At 38.7% G+C, this 18196-nt stretch overlaps 1 protein-coding gene across 6 annotated transcripts in view; it reads left to right on the top strand.

Moving 5' to 3' along the window:
* Nucleotides 1-18196, top strand: part of NCOA2 (nuclear receptor coactivator 2) — a 150560-nt gene that overhangs the window by 37700 nt on the left and 94664 nt on the right. For 4 of the 6 annotated variants that reach the window (XM_063130828.1, XM_063130829.1, XM_063130824.1 and 1 more), the window contains one exon: nt 10025-10123. The exons of the other annotated variants lie outside the window; for them this stretch is intronic. The gene's annotated coding sequence lies outside the window, so the exon portion shown is untranslated. The remainder of the gene's footprint in view (nt 1-10024; nt 10124-18196) is intronic. 6 annotated transcript variants of the gene reach the window in all.

The following is an 18196-nucleotide window of genomic DNA, read 5'->3' as shown; positions in this document are numbered from 1 at the left end:
TTAAGACCTTAAGATTGAAGTTAAGCTGAAAAATGTGAAACTGCATTTCCTCAAATTTATCCTGCCCTCTCTGTGTTTCCTCAACTGTTGAGTTTCATATTAAGTAGGGCTTAGCCAAAAGTGCCCGCTGTTCTTCATAAATGTTTTTGGCAAAATTGAATAGTATTGCATCCTTTGGGCATTTTCTTGGTGAAAGTGTCAGAAATGTTTATCTGTATGGGAAGCGTTGCCCTTATTCTGAATGGAATTAGTTTGCTCTCATTGTCATGTAGCTAATGCTGGTTGCTACAGAACATGGTAACATTGTACCATTCACAATATGATCCCTGATTAACTGGGATTGCCCATGTGACTGATCCAAAAGCATTGCCCTCACTTTCAACTAGCTTAATTGACCTTCTGTGGTTTTGTGTCATAGCCAAATTTGATGGGATTCTTATCATGATACATTACAAAGCATCATGTTGAGATTCCCCAATTGGCTAAAACTGCTTCTGCTGTATTCAAGAAGCAGCAGAAACAGCAAATAGATCTCCCTTTTTTTAAAAAAAAGTGACAGAGACAGAGACAATGGCAGCAAACTAGATTTTTAGTGAATATTCTCACAATTAAGTTCTCCCCCCGCCCACAAAAAAAAAGTTTCACCTTTCCTCTCACTGAACTATTTTGACCCAAACATTGGGATGGGTGATCATTGAATGTAACCTTATTTATATACTCCATGGACAGTCTGTGTGTGTGTGCGCCTGCACCATGTACATAGATGACAGATATAATAGCCAACATTTTTACTGATAACACAGTTAATTGAAATGAAAGGAGCTTGCACTGCAATAACTAGCCCCAATTAATACCTTTCTATACACCCGTCCATATTTGCCAGCCCTATAGATTCCTTTAGCACATACACTTTGTTGTATTGTTTCTAGAAGACATCTGTGCTGAGCAATGGGCAATTCTCTTGTCTTTTTAAAAGACTAGATTTGAATGCTAATCCTGCCCATTGCAGAAGTGGGGGAGGGGGAAGATAGGGAATGTATCTCTTGGGAATGTAATCACCACACATGGGAGAAATTGAATACACCATCTCTTGAGAGCTTTCTTCCTATTTTATTTTCATTCACAAACATGCTCAGGTAATGTGGATTGTGAATATGGTTCATATTTATACTACTCAGGAATTTATTTATGCTGCATTCCCATTCTCTAATTACAAAATGGTCTTGCATCCTAGTTTCAGGGTATGGCTCTTGCCTGTAATTGTTACTGTTTGCTACTTTGGGTGGGGCAAGTCAATTGTTGCTCTACAGAATCTGGTTGGACAGCATTCTCTGGTTTTAGAGAAGGATTCACTCAGTCTTATTCTCTCAGTTGCACTTTTGCTTGGAGTTTTTCCTGTGTCCTAGTTCTGACTAATAATTTGGCCTAAATACTTTTATGTCCTGGCCTACAAGAATGGCTGCCCATGGAAATATATACAGTATCAGTGTGGTGTAATCTATTAAGCAAACTCTATAGAGTTGAATTTGAGATGGTTGTTGTTTTTTAAAGCTACTCTGACTGGGTTTGGATGAAACTTCAACCCACAATGGCGTAAATAAATCATAGTGATTTATTTAACCCATGATGGCTTAGCATATCATCTGTGAGCATGCGGGTGGGGGGAGGTCATTTATTTATTTTATAACGCCCGATAGCCAAAGCTATCTGGGAGGTTCACAAAAATTTCCCCCATATAAGCTAGCCTGGGAACCCAGGTCTGCAGTAAGTGTTATTTCACCTATGGTGAATTAGTGTGTTGTTTGTCGCACTTCTATGGGTTATAGAGATCACCTACAGAGCTGCTCCACAAAAGTGGCCAAAAATGCCACCGCCGCTCTCGAGCAATCTGTGAACAAACTTGTTTTCCTGCCACATTCAACTATGTCTCCATCTCCACATAAGTCCTCCCTTCTGCACGGTTCCCAAACAATTTCATGGATGCATAAATCTTCACTTTTCCATGAAATTGCAAAGTCCCACATTTATCCAGTAGTGCTTGTGGTGGCTCCCCATAAGGGGAACCTGTGTATTAAATTTCATTCCATTTCTGCAAACTTTTAATAAGTTGGAGCTTCCTTTTTTGTTGCACACAGGTGGAGAAAGGGGACCAGGCAAACACTTGAGAAATCTGCAAAGAAAGCTGGGATACTTTCTCGGCTGTGCAGGAGGACTACAGAGGGAAGAGGGGCAGGGGGAAACTAAACTGTGCTGTGTAATTTATTTGTCTGATCGTTTGTTGGGGCACAGTAGGCTATTTGCAAAATAAGCTACTGTGCATAGCTTATAAGCCACCAGGGCTTAATGTGATGTGCAAACACAGCCTGTGTATGTGTGTTTTAGCTCCAACTGGGCAGCAGAATCAACCCTTCACTTTGGGCAGTTTTTGTGGGTTTTCATTCTGTTTCCTATCTTTGCAATGTATATTCATTTGGTTGAGAGAATAATCTCTCTGAAAGGTACTAATTTATTAATTCTTTGCTACTGTTTTATTGTTTAAAAGAATGTGGCCAGCCCGTAGTACTTCCCTTTCTAGTATTGAGAACAAAATGAAATAGCTTATAGTGTTTTCCTTCTCCTGCTTGCATAAAAAGTTTTACCATTGTGATTGTTTTCTTTTGATTCAACACAACCATCTTCTGAAACTGAAAATTTCCAGGGCCATTCTGGTACAACTTGCAGTGCACCTTCCTTTCTCTCCTTTCTCCATAGATTTTGTTAGTATATTTAGAAGTTAAAATTTTATATTTACATTTATTTAATCAATCAATGTTCATCCTTCTTTATTCAGAAACTGAAGTAAATGGCACACAATTTTAAAACAAGAGTGATAATTCAGTTTGTTATCTTGAAGCAATCTGGTAAATATCTTAAAAGTAGAAACTAAATTTGAACTAACTCAGGAGGAGGACAAGTTCTTCTTCCCTTATAAAAATCTGCCCTCCTGAAGTGCTTTTCTATTCTTGTATAAATAAAACTAGTGTACATTTGATATTTATTTGTTTGTATAAAAAGTAAGGAGAAGAGTATTCAGTTGATTATTTTACAGTGGTAGTAAAAATCACACTTTGAATCAGAATTATAATGGAATCCTAAAGGTATTACCAGAAGGGTAACTGTGAAATTGTTTATAAATTTAGTACTGTTTTCAAATAAGCAAAATAGTTTAAACATTTTGGATTTAATTTTCCATGAAATATTTACAGCAAATGTCTATCTAGGTCACTGTATCATCAAACTTTTGATGTAAACTCTAATGCCACCAGAAATGCAGGTTGCTCTTTTATTGATACACTCCCGCTCGATACTCCCTGACAAGTGAGTTTCGCAATCAAGCTGCAAGGCAATTTGTACTACCTATTCAGCTCTGTGAGGACTGTGGAACCTAGGCTTCACCCCATATAGTTCAACTATGCAGATTATGTGCTCTCCTGGACTAGAAATTTAATAAGGTAAAGCCAGTTTTCCTTATTTCTTGTCAACTGTTCTTCCTTGGGGAAGTGTTCTGTTTCTCTATCCCCAGTGACAATGTGACAGAAAGTCCATTTGTGCTCTGCCCTGTGGCTTGTTGCAAGTCCTATACATTCTGCATCATGAATAGGGCAATGAAACTTGCACTTGTTCATTGCTATACTTTGTGGTTTCAGGAATGAAAATGCTAACCCAGCCTTCTGGCATGATTACCCACACACTTTGTCCTTTAATCTAGTACCATCTAAATATGCAAAACCTAATTTGAGAACATATAAATCAATGGCTCCTTGTGGTTCAACTTTGTATTGACTAGGTTTTGGTGTGTGTGTGTGTGTGTGTTTTCCTAATTGTCGATTGTTTTGAACAATTTCATTTGTAGCTTTCTAAAACAAAGATGCAAAGAGATGCAAAGAGACTGCTTGATGCAAAGAGACTGCTGCTAATAAGTTGTAAACTATTACTGCATACCCTGCCCACGCAAGGCTATTGGTATCGGAATTATTACAGGTTAGGTTTTGACACCCAGCCTGCTTCCAATCCCAGAAGACATAATAAATGAAATCTATGTTCTGGTTTTACTCTCTTTAACAGAAATCAGATGCATTCTACTAGATTGACTGTATAATCCTGGTGGGGATTTTTAACCTGTCATGTAAAAAATGAAAACAATACTAATGCATATACCAGATAATTCTGTATATGTTTATTTCTTCATCCTTTAAAGACATAAATGAGGGGCAAAGAAGGGACAAGAATTTGAACTAATTGAGGATAGTTAAAGCATGCTGCCAAGTTCAGGTTTCCAGCTGCACTGCTTTTTCCTTCCTAACATATACTGGTAAATTGTAATAGTGCAGAGTTACTTGCCCTACTTTGGAAGATAGAGCACATTACCCTGTGCCTTCAAAACTACTGGCTATTATATATCTCATGTGACCAAACCTTGCTAATTACAATTTGACCTGAATTATGAACGCTCTCACTATTTCTTTACTTCTGTTGCAGTGAGTCTATCAAACACTTAGAAAGCATTGACAGTGTTTTTACTTTGTAGGGTTTTGCTGGCCTAAGTTCAAAGAGTGTGGTGATGAAAGTAGAATAGATACTATGAGCTCTACAAAAGCAGTGGGATGTAAATCTGAGAAAAATATTAATTAAGGCTGATTTAATTCATGTATCTTCAATATGCTTAAGCAGAAATATAGCACTAGGAGGATCTTAAAAGTCTGCTGACACCTGTACAAGAATGTATGTATGTGTTTTTTGTGTAGCACGTTCTGTTTTAATATTAATGCTTGACATTAATTCAAATTTTTAAAATGTAATGTTTTTAAACTGTAGATTTTACTTTGGAGAAGCATATAAAATGACAATACTAAGATATAAATGTATGTCTGTTAATACTCTTCTCCAAACTATCGAGATGTTTTCAAGATGTTTTCCTTTAGAACAGTGATTGGGTCCCAAGCTGTTATTAGACTGCAATTTCCATCATCCCTGACCACTGCCCATGCTGCTTGGGGATGATATAAGTTGTAGGCCAATAACATAAGGGGAATTTCTGGTTTAGAATGTGGTTTTTTTGTTGTTGAAGAAGAAAACGTATTGAAGTGCTATTGGGTAGCTCTTTAAAGAACAACTTTAAAGATCTGTTCTTCCAATACAATTCCAGTCTTGGTTTACCAATCCTGTGGTATAAATTTCTCTTAAGGTTAGTTCAAATGTAACATCAAACCATGATTTGTAAACTCTGTGTGGCTTTCCTGGCTTTTCTAACTTCTGTGATACCAAATACTATCTCCAGATACTATTCCAAAGGTGGCCTCCAAGGGTGGAGCAACATCCCAAGCCATTGTCAATTTGGATACCAATCCAAAACTTCCCCAAATTTGCAACCCAGTTTCAAACTGTGGTACCATTTCAGGCTGCAGGTCCTGTTGATTACAGGTGTTAGTCCAGTTGAAGGTACTGCTACACCCAGCTTCTCAGGAATAAGAACTACAAACAAGGGTTTGCTCCACTAGGCAATGTCAGGCACAGCAAGTGTCAAATTCCAGGATAGTCAACAGGGGAGAGAGTAGTGAAGCAGTGGCCTGGTTCAGACAACATGGTAAGCCATGCTACTTAACCACAAAATGGTTAATGGAATGCATTAAGATCAGTGCATTCCATTAACCATTTTGTGGTTTAGCAGTATGGTTTTAGCATGTTGTCTGAACCAGGCCAGTGTCAGAGAAAACCAAGGTCAGATGCCAGTTAGACGAATCAAGGGATAGATAGCACTATGGAGAGTTCCAGGTGGAAGTCAGACAAACTCTGCTGTATGTTGCTCCAACAATTAGCCGACTCAGATTGAGCCATGAATAGGATTTGGCTTCCCACACACTGCATGAGACCTTCTCCCTTAAAGGGCCTGTGATTGCTTTTGAAACCTGTAGCTTCAACAGGATGGAGGCTACTAGGGTTTGGTAGCGACCTCAGAACTGGAGGCCTCTGAATCTGAGAATGGGAATGCAAGGTGGCTTGCCGCAAAGTCTCCTTTGGGGTTGAGGGCCGTGAGACAAGAAGGTGCTTCCTTGCCCATATCCTTTTCTGGGGCTGAGACATCTATATCAGGAGCTTCTCTTCCTGAGGAGAGGAATTGGAACCCTGAGGCATACTAGTTTTTTTGACCACTCATACTTTTTTTGGATATTGTTCATACATTATAGAAAACCATGATTTGGATTTATCATATAAACCATCTCTTCAGATGATATATCACTGATAGATAAGCATAAAATGTATTTTTGTGCTTAATTCTATAATATATGCAGCTGGCTTAGAGCATATTAATAATAGATTAGCAAATATTGCTCTGAGTTTTTCATGATGTCATGTCTCTTCAGGTAATCTCATTTAGGCAAGCCTTGTGCCATGAAATATTGTATTCTATACCTAATATAGGGAACAAAATATTGTCTGGAAAGAATAGGAATATTATGACTGTACCAGCTTTAAACATGTTTCTGCCACTGTTCCAAACATACAGATTAAAATTGCTTCAAAGCAACTGGAACATAAAATCAGCAAGCTCCAAAGACTGAAACAATCTCAAGAGACAGAAAATGTTTTTGACATGGCAATAGACAAAAAGGAATTGAGTAGGAATGGTGGGACCACACCCATTGGCATACACAGTTGGAGAGGAAGGAGCAGTTCTGGCGTTCTGTCCTCAGAGGGCCTGTGCTGGCCCTGGGTGAGGCTACTCTATAGCCTTATGGGATTCTCTGCTCATTGAAGGCTTGTTAATAGTGTTCAGTGAAAGAAAGTCACCAAAAGGCAATATTTCTTATCCCCTGTGTATGGTGAATCTTTGATTTACAAGATCAAAGACGAGCCATAAGTACATCATGTTTGGCCTGAGGGCCAAATTAAGTGCCATGTGAAACATAGGGCTCAGCCAGAAACCCTACATCCTGACATCATTATACTTCTCCACCCCTGCCAGCAGCAGCCATTGATGTGGATCAGTGATGTCAGAGCACAAGGGTAAGCTGCACTAGACTGTGTGTGTGTGTTCAAGGGCTCAACACAAGGTGTTGCTTTGGTGGCACCCACTACTGGCTGGCTACTGTGGAAAAGAGGGTCCTAGTCTAGCAACTCTGGTTTCATATGACTACTTTCAGCAACAGGGAGATGATACTGCTTCTTTGCATCACTCAGGGTAGCAATATTTGCATAACTTGCACAGTTCTAAAAGAGAAAAGTAAGCATGGTTGCCAGTTTCAATGGTATTACTCAATTAAATAAATCTTTGTCACTTTATTGTAATTGACATCAATTAATAGATAAAAAGCATACTTTGTTTTCAGAAGATGCTTGAACATGTTACAGCAGACACCTCCTTAGAAGACACCTATTCTCTTATGTGATAGATTTTAGAGAATGTCTCTTCTAAGATGATGCAAGCTGCACATGTTTTATATAAAAATAAAATAGTGCTAAGGGGTTTGAGGAAGTCAACACTTGGAAAATATTTTATTAATATGTGCATGTTTGTCTTTGTGTATTTTTAGGCTGTTTGTACATAGGAGAAAGAAAATTCTGGTCATTTTCATTTGCCCATGCATTCTAAATTGCCAGTAATAAAATAAAATAAAATTGGAAGCCCATGTGTCCTTAACTACTTTGATATGTCAGGGTATATGTTCATGTTTGTTTACGACTCAGCTAGTTTCACCCCCTCCCCCAATTGTGTTTTAATCAAACTTTTTATTCAGCTGTGAGAAGTGGGGGAAATGCAACGTATTACCTCTGGCTAATTAATGCTGTGGTTTCAGAAGTTTTTCCCCCTTGATTTCTACTGGGTGATCTCTTTTAGGCTAAGAATAGGGCTCACTTCAGATATGAAATAATTTTAAAACAAAACAACCCATATTCATGCTGAAGCCTGTACTGAGCTTAGTTTAATTCCTGTAAACATCTGTTCTGAGATAAATCAGTGCATTTTGGCCATGTCTGTACGTGTCCCACAGAGTTGCTGCAGAACACTTTCAGGCACTTGTTCCAGTGACTATCATAAAAACATTCAGAATGTTGTTTCAAAGCACAATACAGTCTTCACCCCAGTTAAAATGTTGTGAGTGGAGAAGGAAGCACGGAATAAAGACACAGACACCAGAGCTTGGGATAAACTAGTGCCTCTTTATTTATCAAGGGAGATTCCACCCCTCCCTGGAACTGCATGTGAACTGCCTGGTTTAAGGGTGAGACACTCTCTTAAGCCAGGAGTTGGGTAACCCAGCCCCTTTCTTATATGACACTTTGAGAGTGTGGGGACACCGTCTCACACAGAGCCATAAAACCCTGAGTACATGAGGCAGGAGGATCTCCAAAGGCATACCGTATCCAGACACGTGATCTGTGAAACTCGCAAGGAGCAGGAGCTCTGGCTATGCCAATCACCTAAAAGCTGCCAGAGTGGTTACCATCTCTATTCTGGCATAGCAAATTCCCACACATCCCGCTGACATATCAACCTATTTATTCATTCTCCAGGTAAAAACTCAAATATGGAGTAGGCCCAAATCCTTCACACAACTTGTGGGAAGGAAAAATTCCCACTCAGCCCTCCCCGCAAAGGGAACGACTGGCTAAATCCCATACTAGAAGAGGGAGGGAGGGAGGGTGGGAGCCGTAAAGACCAGAGAGATCTACAAAACTGTTTACGTGGAATTTCTTTGTAACCTCAAATTTATATTGGGAAACTCTCAAAGATTATTATTGTTGTTGTTGTTTATTTCTGTGCTGCCTTTGGCCAAAATGCCCCCCCCCCCCCCAACAACTGCAACAGTATAATAAAACCCAACATACAAATTTAAAGCAGCAGTATCTTTATAACATATTTAAAACTAAAAAGAATAAAAACCCAGACACATCCTTCCTCATGCCTAAAAGCGAAACCCAATCCTGCAAGATACAGAGAGAGCTAGACATTTTTAAAAAAATTTTTTTATTATTTTCTACAATACTTAAACATACAGCATTACAATGAAAAAAGAAATAACAACTACATAAATGTTGAATAAATGTTGAATACATAATATATCTAAATAACATAATCAAACTTAATATATAAGTGCACCCCCCACCTCGGGATCTCATTCCTGATTCCAAAATCTCATACTTTCTTCTGCTGGTGGTTTCCCACTTCCCTTAGAAAACACAAATATTAGGAACTGTTTCCAAATTCCTTCAAAATCATTTGTTTTAGCTATACCTCTTCTCCATTTGATTTTACAAGTCAATTTATCATTAATAGCTATATCCCAAACTTCTTTATACCATTCTTCAATAGAATATTCCCCTTGAATCTTCCAGTTCCTAGCTACAATCAATCTTGCTGCCGTCAGAGAGCTGGACTAACCCCATGCAGACCCAGATGGATAGGGCAGAGCACATGTTTACATCAAGGGTGGACTTTTACAACATTCTCTTAATTACAACATTGCCTCCCAAACTACAAATCTAGTCCTTTTAAAGTTCCCAGGAAGGTTGAGGTGGGGCTGAATAAATGAAAAACATGACTCTTGATGGTAAGAGCAGTCTTCCCTGCAGCAGGTGAACAAAAATTAAATTATCTGACAGAATAGGGATTTGTTGATTCCAAGTTCTAGAACTATGGACTTAGACGATATTTTGAAATGGAGTTCAGCAAAGCATTGTCAATGTATTTCCTTTGAATAAACAGTCTGTAGATCAGGATGGGAAGAAGGTAAATCTGGATCTACTGGTCAATTTCTGGGAAATTTGGGGTAGATCAGCAAAGATTTCTGACTTGTTTAACAATAGCAGCAACACAATAAGTCCCTTCCTGCCTTAAATTATACTGCTGAAATTAAGAAATATTTAGGGGGAACCAAGAATGAACTTTATGTCGAAGAACAATGAGCTCTGTTTAATTATGGTATTCAAAATAAATTCCATTGCTCAGAATCCTTTCAGTTGAATTGTGTGTCTTTTGCATCAGTTTCTGGTTGGTGAATCTGAGGAGTCTAGTGAAAGTCAAAGTAGATTCAGAAAACATGAATAGCTGCTCTGAATATGTACATTGGGCTGGCTTGTGGAAGTAAGTAATCATGTCTTGATTTGAAATATTTTGGGTGCATCATATGAAGATGTTAAAATGATGCTGTTGTAATTTTGCAGTCAACATGGTTCTCTCTGAGCAGCCTTTCAGTGTCAGTTGATAGAGTAGAGAAGTCTTCCTCAACCAGGTGCCCTCCAGATGTGTTTTACTACAAATCCTACCATCCTCATCCATGCTTACGGAGGGCACCAGGTTGGGAATGGCTGAAGTAGATCATAACATTTTATAGACTAAGGCATAAGATTTGCAAAGTCAGCCATGCCGTCTCATGCTAGCTCTATTTCTTCCTAACTGAATACCCTATTTCTTCGATTCTATTTCCCATATAAACATCTCTAAAAATGGGGTGCGTCTTAGAATCGCGGGTGTGTCTTAGGTTTTTTTTTTCTGTTAGTGGTACTGAAATTAGTGTGCGTCTTACAATCGATGGCATCTTACAATCGAAGAAATACGGTAATAGCCATGTTGTAGGATTATTCCTCAGAAACCCAGAGCTTGTCTTGTATTCTGTAGAGTTCTGCTCTGTCCCCTTACTTTTTAAGACTTTTATGAAGCTCCATGGAGTTTTGAAATTAATCTGCTCATGAAAATTCTACTTTTCAATAAACCTCTTTTTGCTTCTTAGCCATTTGCTACTGGCTCTTGTTAGGGGCTGAGTGAACAAACTGATGCTGAATCCAGACAAAATAGAAGCGATATTTTTTGGAATTTCAACTGCAGAAGTAGATAATCAACTGATGATTGCTGATGTGAGCTCTGTGCTAGTCTATCAAACATATAACCTGCATATGCTTTTTGAACTGTGGACTACTTCTGGATGTGCAGATAATAGCAGTAACCAGGCTTGCATTTTATTGTCACTCTGGTAAGACAATTGTGACCGTATCTGGAGAGAAGGGATTTAGTGTCAGTCAGCTGTGGTCTTGCAATTTTGTTGTTGGGTAACTAATAAACAGAGTAACTAAATAAATGATGCTCCTATGTGAGAAATTTGTAATATACATTGGTTCAGAATGCAACAACTTATCCCCTTGCATTATGAACTTCCTATAGAGCTTTAGGATTTTCCTGGAAGAGTAGTTAAAGCATTTTAGTGTTTAGTATCATGACAAGGGGTATTATGTTTTCTGCAAGCAAAAATACATTCATGGCTGCAACTATAACCCTCCCCCCATATTCCACATCCACTTTCACACACGAATCCTATGCTGTTTTACAGTGCAGTTCTGTGCATGTTTACTCAGTAATCCTCACTGATTTCAATTGGACTTCCACCCTGGTAAGCGTGTATCAGATTGTAGCCTTAGCCTGCAGTCCTAATCACATTTCTTGAGAAAGTCTTGTTGGTCAGAGTGGAACTTAGTTTTCAGAAAACATGCATTGGCTTGCACTGTAGAATGCTGTAACCTAGCATTCAACATCTACCCCTTGGCTTGCTCTGTGTCTGAGACTAGTGCTGGTTGCTATCAGTGTCATACACTGAATTTTCAGATAGAGAGGAAAAGCCATCACATTTTTCAATTCTTTTAGTAATCCAAATGGGTAAGACTACATGTGTTTGAAACATCTGCCTTCTATCTATCATAAAAGTATCTTAACCATTTTGGAATGAGGCCTAGCGTTCTCTCTCTCTCTCTCTCCCTGTGTGTGTGTGTGTGTGTGTGTGTGTGTGTGTGTGTGTGTAAAAAATGCATTTAATATTATGTTTTTATTATGTTGTATTTTGGGGTCTTAATTATTGTGAACTGCCCAGAGAGCTTTGGTTATTGGGCAGTATAGAAATGATGATGATGATGTTAAAAAGAAAATGCAGAAGCTGAAAAGTTTAGATTTTAGTAATTAGAGGTAATCATTTTTAGGGTGAGTAGATGGAACAAATAGAAATGTATTTCCTTTGCTTTATGCTTGACCACTATAACACAATAGTAGAACATATGCTTTGCATGCAGAAGGTCCCAGGTTCAATTCCAAGCATCTCCAGGTAGGGCTGGAAATATTCCTGCCTGAAACTCAGGAGAGCTGCCACTCTCTGTATTGACAATTCAGTGTCAGATAGACCAATGGTCTGACTGGTGTAAAGCAGCTGACTATGTTCCTATCATTGTTTTGGTCTCATGTCAATCAATCTCAAAGCATATTAATAGTTATTATGCAGATTAGTGAAACATGATTGGTTAAAGCAACTGTGAGCAGTGGTCATATTTAGAGATGTGACCACTTAAAGATAAGATTATAATAATTTGCAAGTACCTCAACCTCATGCAATGAAAGTAGTAGGGAGGTGCCTTAGGAATAGTATTGGCCAAATGTTCCCCATATCTAGTGATGGTTGGACTTGAAAAATACACTGGAGATCCTTTGATGCTTCTATTCGAGTTTGCATTTGCCCTTGATGCTGATATCACATGTTTACACACTCCAGCCATATGATTATCAAAGTCTGAGCTCTTCTGAGAAGTGTTACTTGCTCTGTTCATTACACTTGAATATTTTAGTAGTTAGATATACATTTCAGTAGCTTAACAGGTTCTTTATGTAGTCTATACGGGGAATTTTGATGAGATAAATACTTTTTTTTCTGACTGGAAGACCGGATTTACGCAAAGGCATACTAGTTGGTGTTTAGAATTAATATACAAATGGAAAGCTCCAGAAAGTATTTATATGATAGCAATCAAAAAGAGAACAAAATTGTTCAGTACCAGGTGGCTCTCATACTCGGATTTTCGCAAATGATTATTAACTTCAAAAGTCTCTTGGTGTAAGCTCTACTAATTTCAATAAGTCTTGTTGCACAGAAGTTCTGTGTAGTGGTGATCTTAATATGAGATTGTGGAGGATAATGGAGAATGGAAGTACAGAAGATATTTACATATACTATTTCTAGGTGGCTTCTATACTAGTTTTTCTAGAAATGGGTCTGGTCCATCTGTCTTTCACATTACTCATGCAAAATACTAATAGCACTCTTCATATTGGTTTTTTTATTGTAGTGCCAAAGAATTAAGAGACACTTTTTCTAATCCCCCCCCCCCCCCAAAAAAAAAAAACCCTTCTACTTTGGTTTTGTTTTTATATTTCCTCCACCTTGGCACAGATGGAATGTAAATTTTACCCCTCCTATTTATTTATTTGTTGCATTACTATTGGAGAATTCTGGTAGAGTGCTGTTACTGAAATAATCTGTCACCACATCCAATTTTAAGGCAACTTTGTAAACTTTATTTACATTGTAAGACCTATTCCTCCCTCACAGCCATTTCTAACAGATACTTTGTGGATTTTGAAATCAAAATGAGTCACACCTAGATTCTAAAAGTTTGTAGATATGCATTTTCAGGAACACACAAGCATTTCTGTTGCATGTGATCACATTTTTTTCCCCTGGCAAACTCTTTCTATATTGAGTTTTCACAGCAGCTCTTAATATACACCAATCCAAATCAAAATCCCAAGAAGAGTTCCAGTGTAACAATAATTAATTAATCATATATTGCCTTAAACAAATAAATTGTGTTGCTTTTTAGTTACTTATACTCCATCCATCAAAGAAAGTTTCCCAAGATAACTTTACAATAAAATAGAAATGCAATAATAGAACAACAATAATAAAAATATGCAATAAAACAATAGTAATAAAATTTAAAGCATCATAAACAAATGGCAAAACAGCATAAAAACAATCACTGGTATGTAATATATTATATGCATATATATATTTATTAAATTTATATCCCATCTTTCCACTAAAGATAGTGCTCACTACATTAACTAAAATATTTAAACTCATCAAATGAAAACACATAATAAGAAAATTAGTCAGGAAAATCCAATTTTAATTTCTATTTTATTGCTCTTAAGCACAATATTTCTGACAAATAGAAAGCTACTCCCAATTGTATCCAGTCATAAGATCCCTGAGGTTTTTTCCTTCTTGAAAGAATGTTTCTAAGTCTATCCTTTGCACTGCTGTGCATAACACTGTAAGAAGCATGACAACGTTTGTTGGAATTCCATCAATTTGCCTCTTCTTGTATACAATTCTTTCATCTGTTGCCAATACTGTCAACTTCACAGCCCATACATCTATATTTGGAATTCTTTGCTTTTCCACTTATGGAGAATCAAATTTTATTTTTATTTCTGTTTGTTTGTTTAGGCTTTCCTTGTTACTGCAAAGGGTCTTCCATGGGTCCATACAGTTTGATAGGTTCCTTATCTCCATACGATATTTGTTACGAAATAGAGCTTGTAATAATAACTCTGAATATTGTTCCTGAGAGGATGTTTCCCATTTCATTGAAGCACAATCCATAAAGGGCTAGGAGTGCCAGGATCTCTTCTCGATCCTCCCAGAGTTCAGGACACAGAATAATGGGCTCAAGGTTCCGGCTGGACATAAGGAAAAATTCCTGATTATTAGAGCAGTATGACAATGGAACCCATGACCTAGGGAGGTCATGGGCTCTCACACACTAGAGGCCTTCAAGAGGCAGCTGGACAGCCATCCGTCAGGGATGCTTTAGGGTGGATTCCTGCATTGAGCAGGGGGTTGGACTCGATGGCCTTGTAGGCCCCTGCCAACTCTACTATTCTATGATTCTATGTGCCTGAGTACTATAGGTTTATGTGATAATTTTGGATCTGCCAGAAGGACCGTTTTGATTCTAATTATTATTTAATTGTAGAGAATTGACTAATTATGGGGCAGGGGCAGATCATGCAGTATAAGGCTGCTAAAATCCAGTCAGGCCTCCCAGCATTCACCTTGTTGTTCCAGTCCCTGTTCTTTACATCTCTTAGATGTGCAGTATGAACTTTCCCCCACCATTTATTTCAAAAATGTGTACCCTTGCCTTCCATAGGGGGCTGTGCTGCATAAATTCTGCTGCAGATGTCACTGCCATTTTATATTTCATGAAAGAACTGGTTCCTCTGTTCCCTCCTTCTATCAAAATTCCATCAACATCAGATGTATGTTTGCTTAGAGATGTTAGGTCAGCCTTCTCTAACCTGGTACCCTCTAGAAGCTTTGGACAGAACCCACAGCATTCCTGAGCATTGGGCATGCTGGCTGAGGCTGATAGGACTTCAAGTCTAAAACATCTGGGGGGCATCAGGTTGAGGAAGGCTCCTCCTCTTTTAAATACTTTGGGGGTTCTTAGGCTGCAATCCTATGCATTTTTAGACAAAAATACATCCCACAACTCTCAGAATTCCCCAGATAGCATGGCTTTCTGGGGGATTCTGGGAGTTGTAAGACTTTTTTCTACCTAAACATGCAAAGACTTGCATCAATGTATCTGGGCCTGATTTTTAGGTAGGAACTCAGCCTGGCTGGCTGGGGGATGCTGGGTGTTGTAGGACTTTTTTCTATTTAAACATGCATAGACTTGCATCCTTAATGTATCTGGGACTGATTTTTAGGTAGGAGCTGAGCCTGTTTCACCTCTAAATGTAGTGATTGATTGATTGCATTTTTATACCACCCAATAGCTGAAGCTCCCTGGGCAGTTCACCTGAGCTTTAATTTTCACTTCTATTTCTGATTCTGAAAATATATATGTTCTGAATTTGTCATCTAGAGTAGACCCTACTACTTGCGAAATAGTAAGGTAGCTTCGCTGACTTGCCCACTTCCAGAAACAAGTGTTTCCGCTCATTTTAGGGCTTGGCTCTGGAAGCACTAAACTGTCATTTCACAAGCAGTAGTGGCCACTTGTGGACTGGAATTAGCGAGGCTGGCCACATGCCCTGCTAATTCCTTCTGTGCAGTAGTTTTACAAATTGCTACTGGAATTTTTTTGTTGCAAATAGTCCTTAATGTGGCTTCCACTTAATAAAATACAACTTTGTTTCATAAACACATGTACACAAACTTTAGGTTCTCTGCCTATTGTGAGGCTATCGAGCATTAAAGAAAGCTCAAACAGGCACCCGTCTGACCCAGATACTGCTAATAGAGTATCTAATGCAAACCTACATCTGTTTTGTGCTGAATACCTCTGCCTGGAAAAGAATCCATAGGATTGAAAATTAGTAACATTCTAAATTGTTGACTTATAATCCATTGACTATGAGACCATGGCCTTAGCTAGACCTAAGGTTTATCCTGGGGTCGTCCCGGGGTCATCCCTGCCTGCTCCCGGGATATCCTGTGTGTCATTTACATGAACAGGGATGACCCTGGGATGATCCCGGGATAAACCTTAGAAGTCTAGCTAAGGCCCATAACATATACAGAAGGAATTTAAAGCTGTTTCCAGCACAGTGAGAACTACTGAATTAACTTTTTACTGTAGCCTATTCTATAGTTTGATTTGGCTACACCACATACATATGGTAAAAGAGAAGTGTCACTAAGTAACAAATAGGTGTTTCTAGATTTGCATAGCTTCATGTCATAAAGACATTTGTCTGGGAAGATGCTACTGCTTGGGGCCATCTAGACTGGGAGCCTACAGTACAACAACACTTTTCAAATACTGTTAGTTGTAAGTTTCACAGATGTGTAAATCACTCCACAAAGTTATTGGTCCATGTCCTCACATACAACCTATGTTTAGTCATTTCTGGCACAACAATTATATTGAAATTTACAAAAGCCATATTTATCACTGGTTACCAGGTATGTAAGTATTTACAATCTTGAGTTACATTTTCCTCTATGTTCTATTTTTTGAGAGAATAGCATGGCTACACATTTATTTATTATTTATTTATTTATTATACTTATATACCGCTTCCATAGCCAGGGCTCTCTGGGTGGTTTACATATCCTGCCACTCCCTAAAATATCTTAGAACAACTTCATAGACTTACAGTGCAATCCTGTAAGTGGGACTTTCTCCCAGGTAAGTGTGTATAGGATTGCCGACTTCAACATCAGGTGATTTGAAGGTCTGGAGGGATTCTCTTAACCATTTTGTGGTTAAGCAGCATGGTTTAGCGTGTTGTCTGAACCAGGCCATAGTCTGCTTTTGCAAAAACTCTTTGTCATAGAACAGCACTTTGGGAGCAAAAAACCCCACTCTTCTATTAAGTGGGTTCTAGTAGTGCTGTGCCAAATCCTGCCCCGTATTTTGGGGTATTAGGGGCATTGGCTCAGTTCACACAACACTTCTCTCTATGCAGTGTGAAGACACCACTCAGCGGTGGAGATACTCACCACACAACATGTTATAACTCCACCGTTGTGTGACTGTGGGCTCCTGGGGAGTAGAGTAAAACTCAACTCAGCATTTGATTGACAGTTCCTCCGCCCTCTCTCCTCCCCCAGTCCTCCTGATGCTATCCCTTCAGTCAGTGCTGCCAAAAAAACAATCCTGGCAGCTCTCCTAGAGCAGCATTTCCTTATTTGGCCACTCTAGCCAAGGAACTCTGTAGCCAATGGGGAAACTCCACTCAATGCAGCAAGAAACTCCATGGAGTTCTCCAGACAACACGCAACACAATGGTTGTGCAGGAACACTCCTCTGCATAGCATGGATTTTCTGGGTGGAGTGTTTTTCACAAACACTTCACGCTGAACTGGAGTTTTCCCTCCAGACAACACATTTCTCAATGGTGGTGTAGCAGCTGGAGTTCTAAAACCACTGTTGAGAAATGTGTTGTCTGAACTGAGCCATTGTTTTTTCTGCCTCTTTCATGGGGAGGAGAATAATTTTTTGACATTTTTCACTTTGGGGAGGGGTGGACAGGGGTTCCACACATCATCTTAAGTTTAAGAGGTGGCTGAAGGATCTTCCTTCTGTATTTATTTATTTATCTTAAAAAGAAAAGGACCCCTGCGTGAGAATTTTCTCTAGCCCAGCAGCACATCTTGAACTCCAAGGAGGCCACGTGACCTTGCCCTCTCCAATAGTTATTCAGGAAGAATTACCGGGTTGTAGAAGCTTCTTTGTAAAATGCTTCTTTAACAAATGGGATTTTTGGTGCCTTAGAAAAATGCTTATCTTGCTTGTTGTTGTGAAGAACAAAAGTTTTCTGAAGTTATAAAAGCCCTGACTACTTGTGCTTTTGCAGCCCCAGATCCTTTCCTGAATTCCTGTT

Source organism: Elgaria multicarinata, chromosome 7, assembly GCF_023053635.1.
Source record: "Elgaria multicarinata webbii isolate HBS135686 ecotype San Diego chromosome 7, rElgMul1.1.pri, whole genome shotgun sequence".
Taxonomy (NCBI): domain Eukaryota; kingdom Metazoa; phylum Chordata; class Lepidosauria; order Squamata; family Anguidae; genus Elgaria; species Elgaria multicarinata.
Note: the sequence above shows the minus strand (reverse complement) of the source record. Positions and strands in the feature narration are given on the sequence as shown.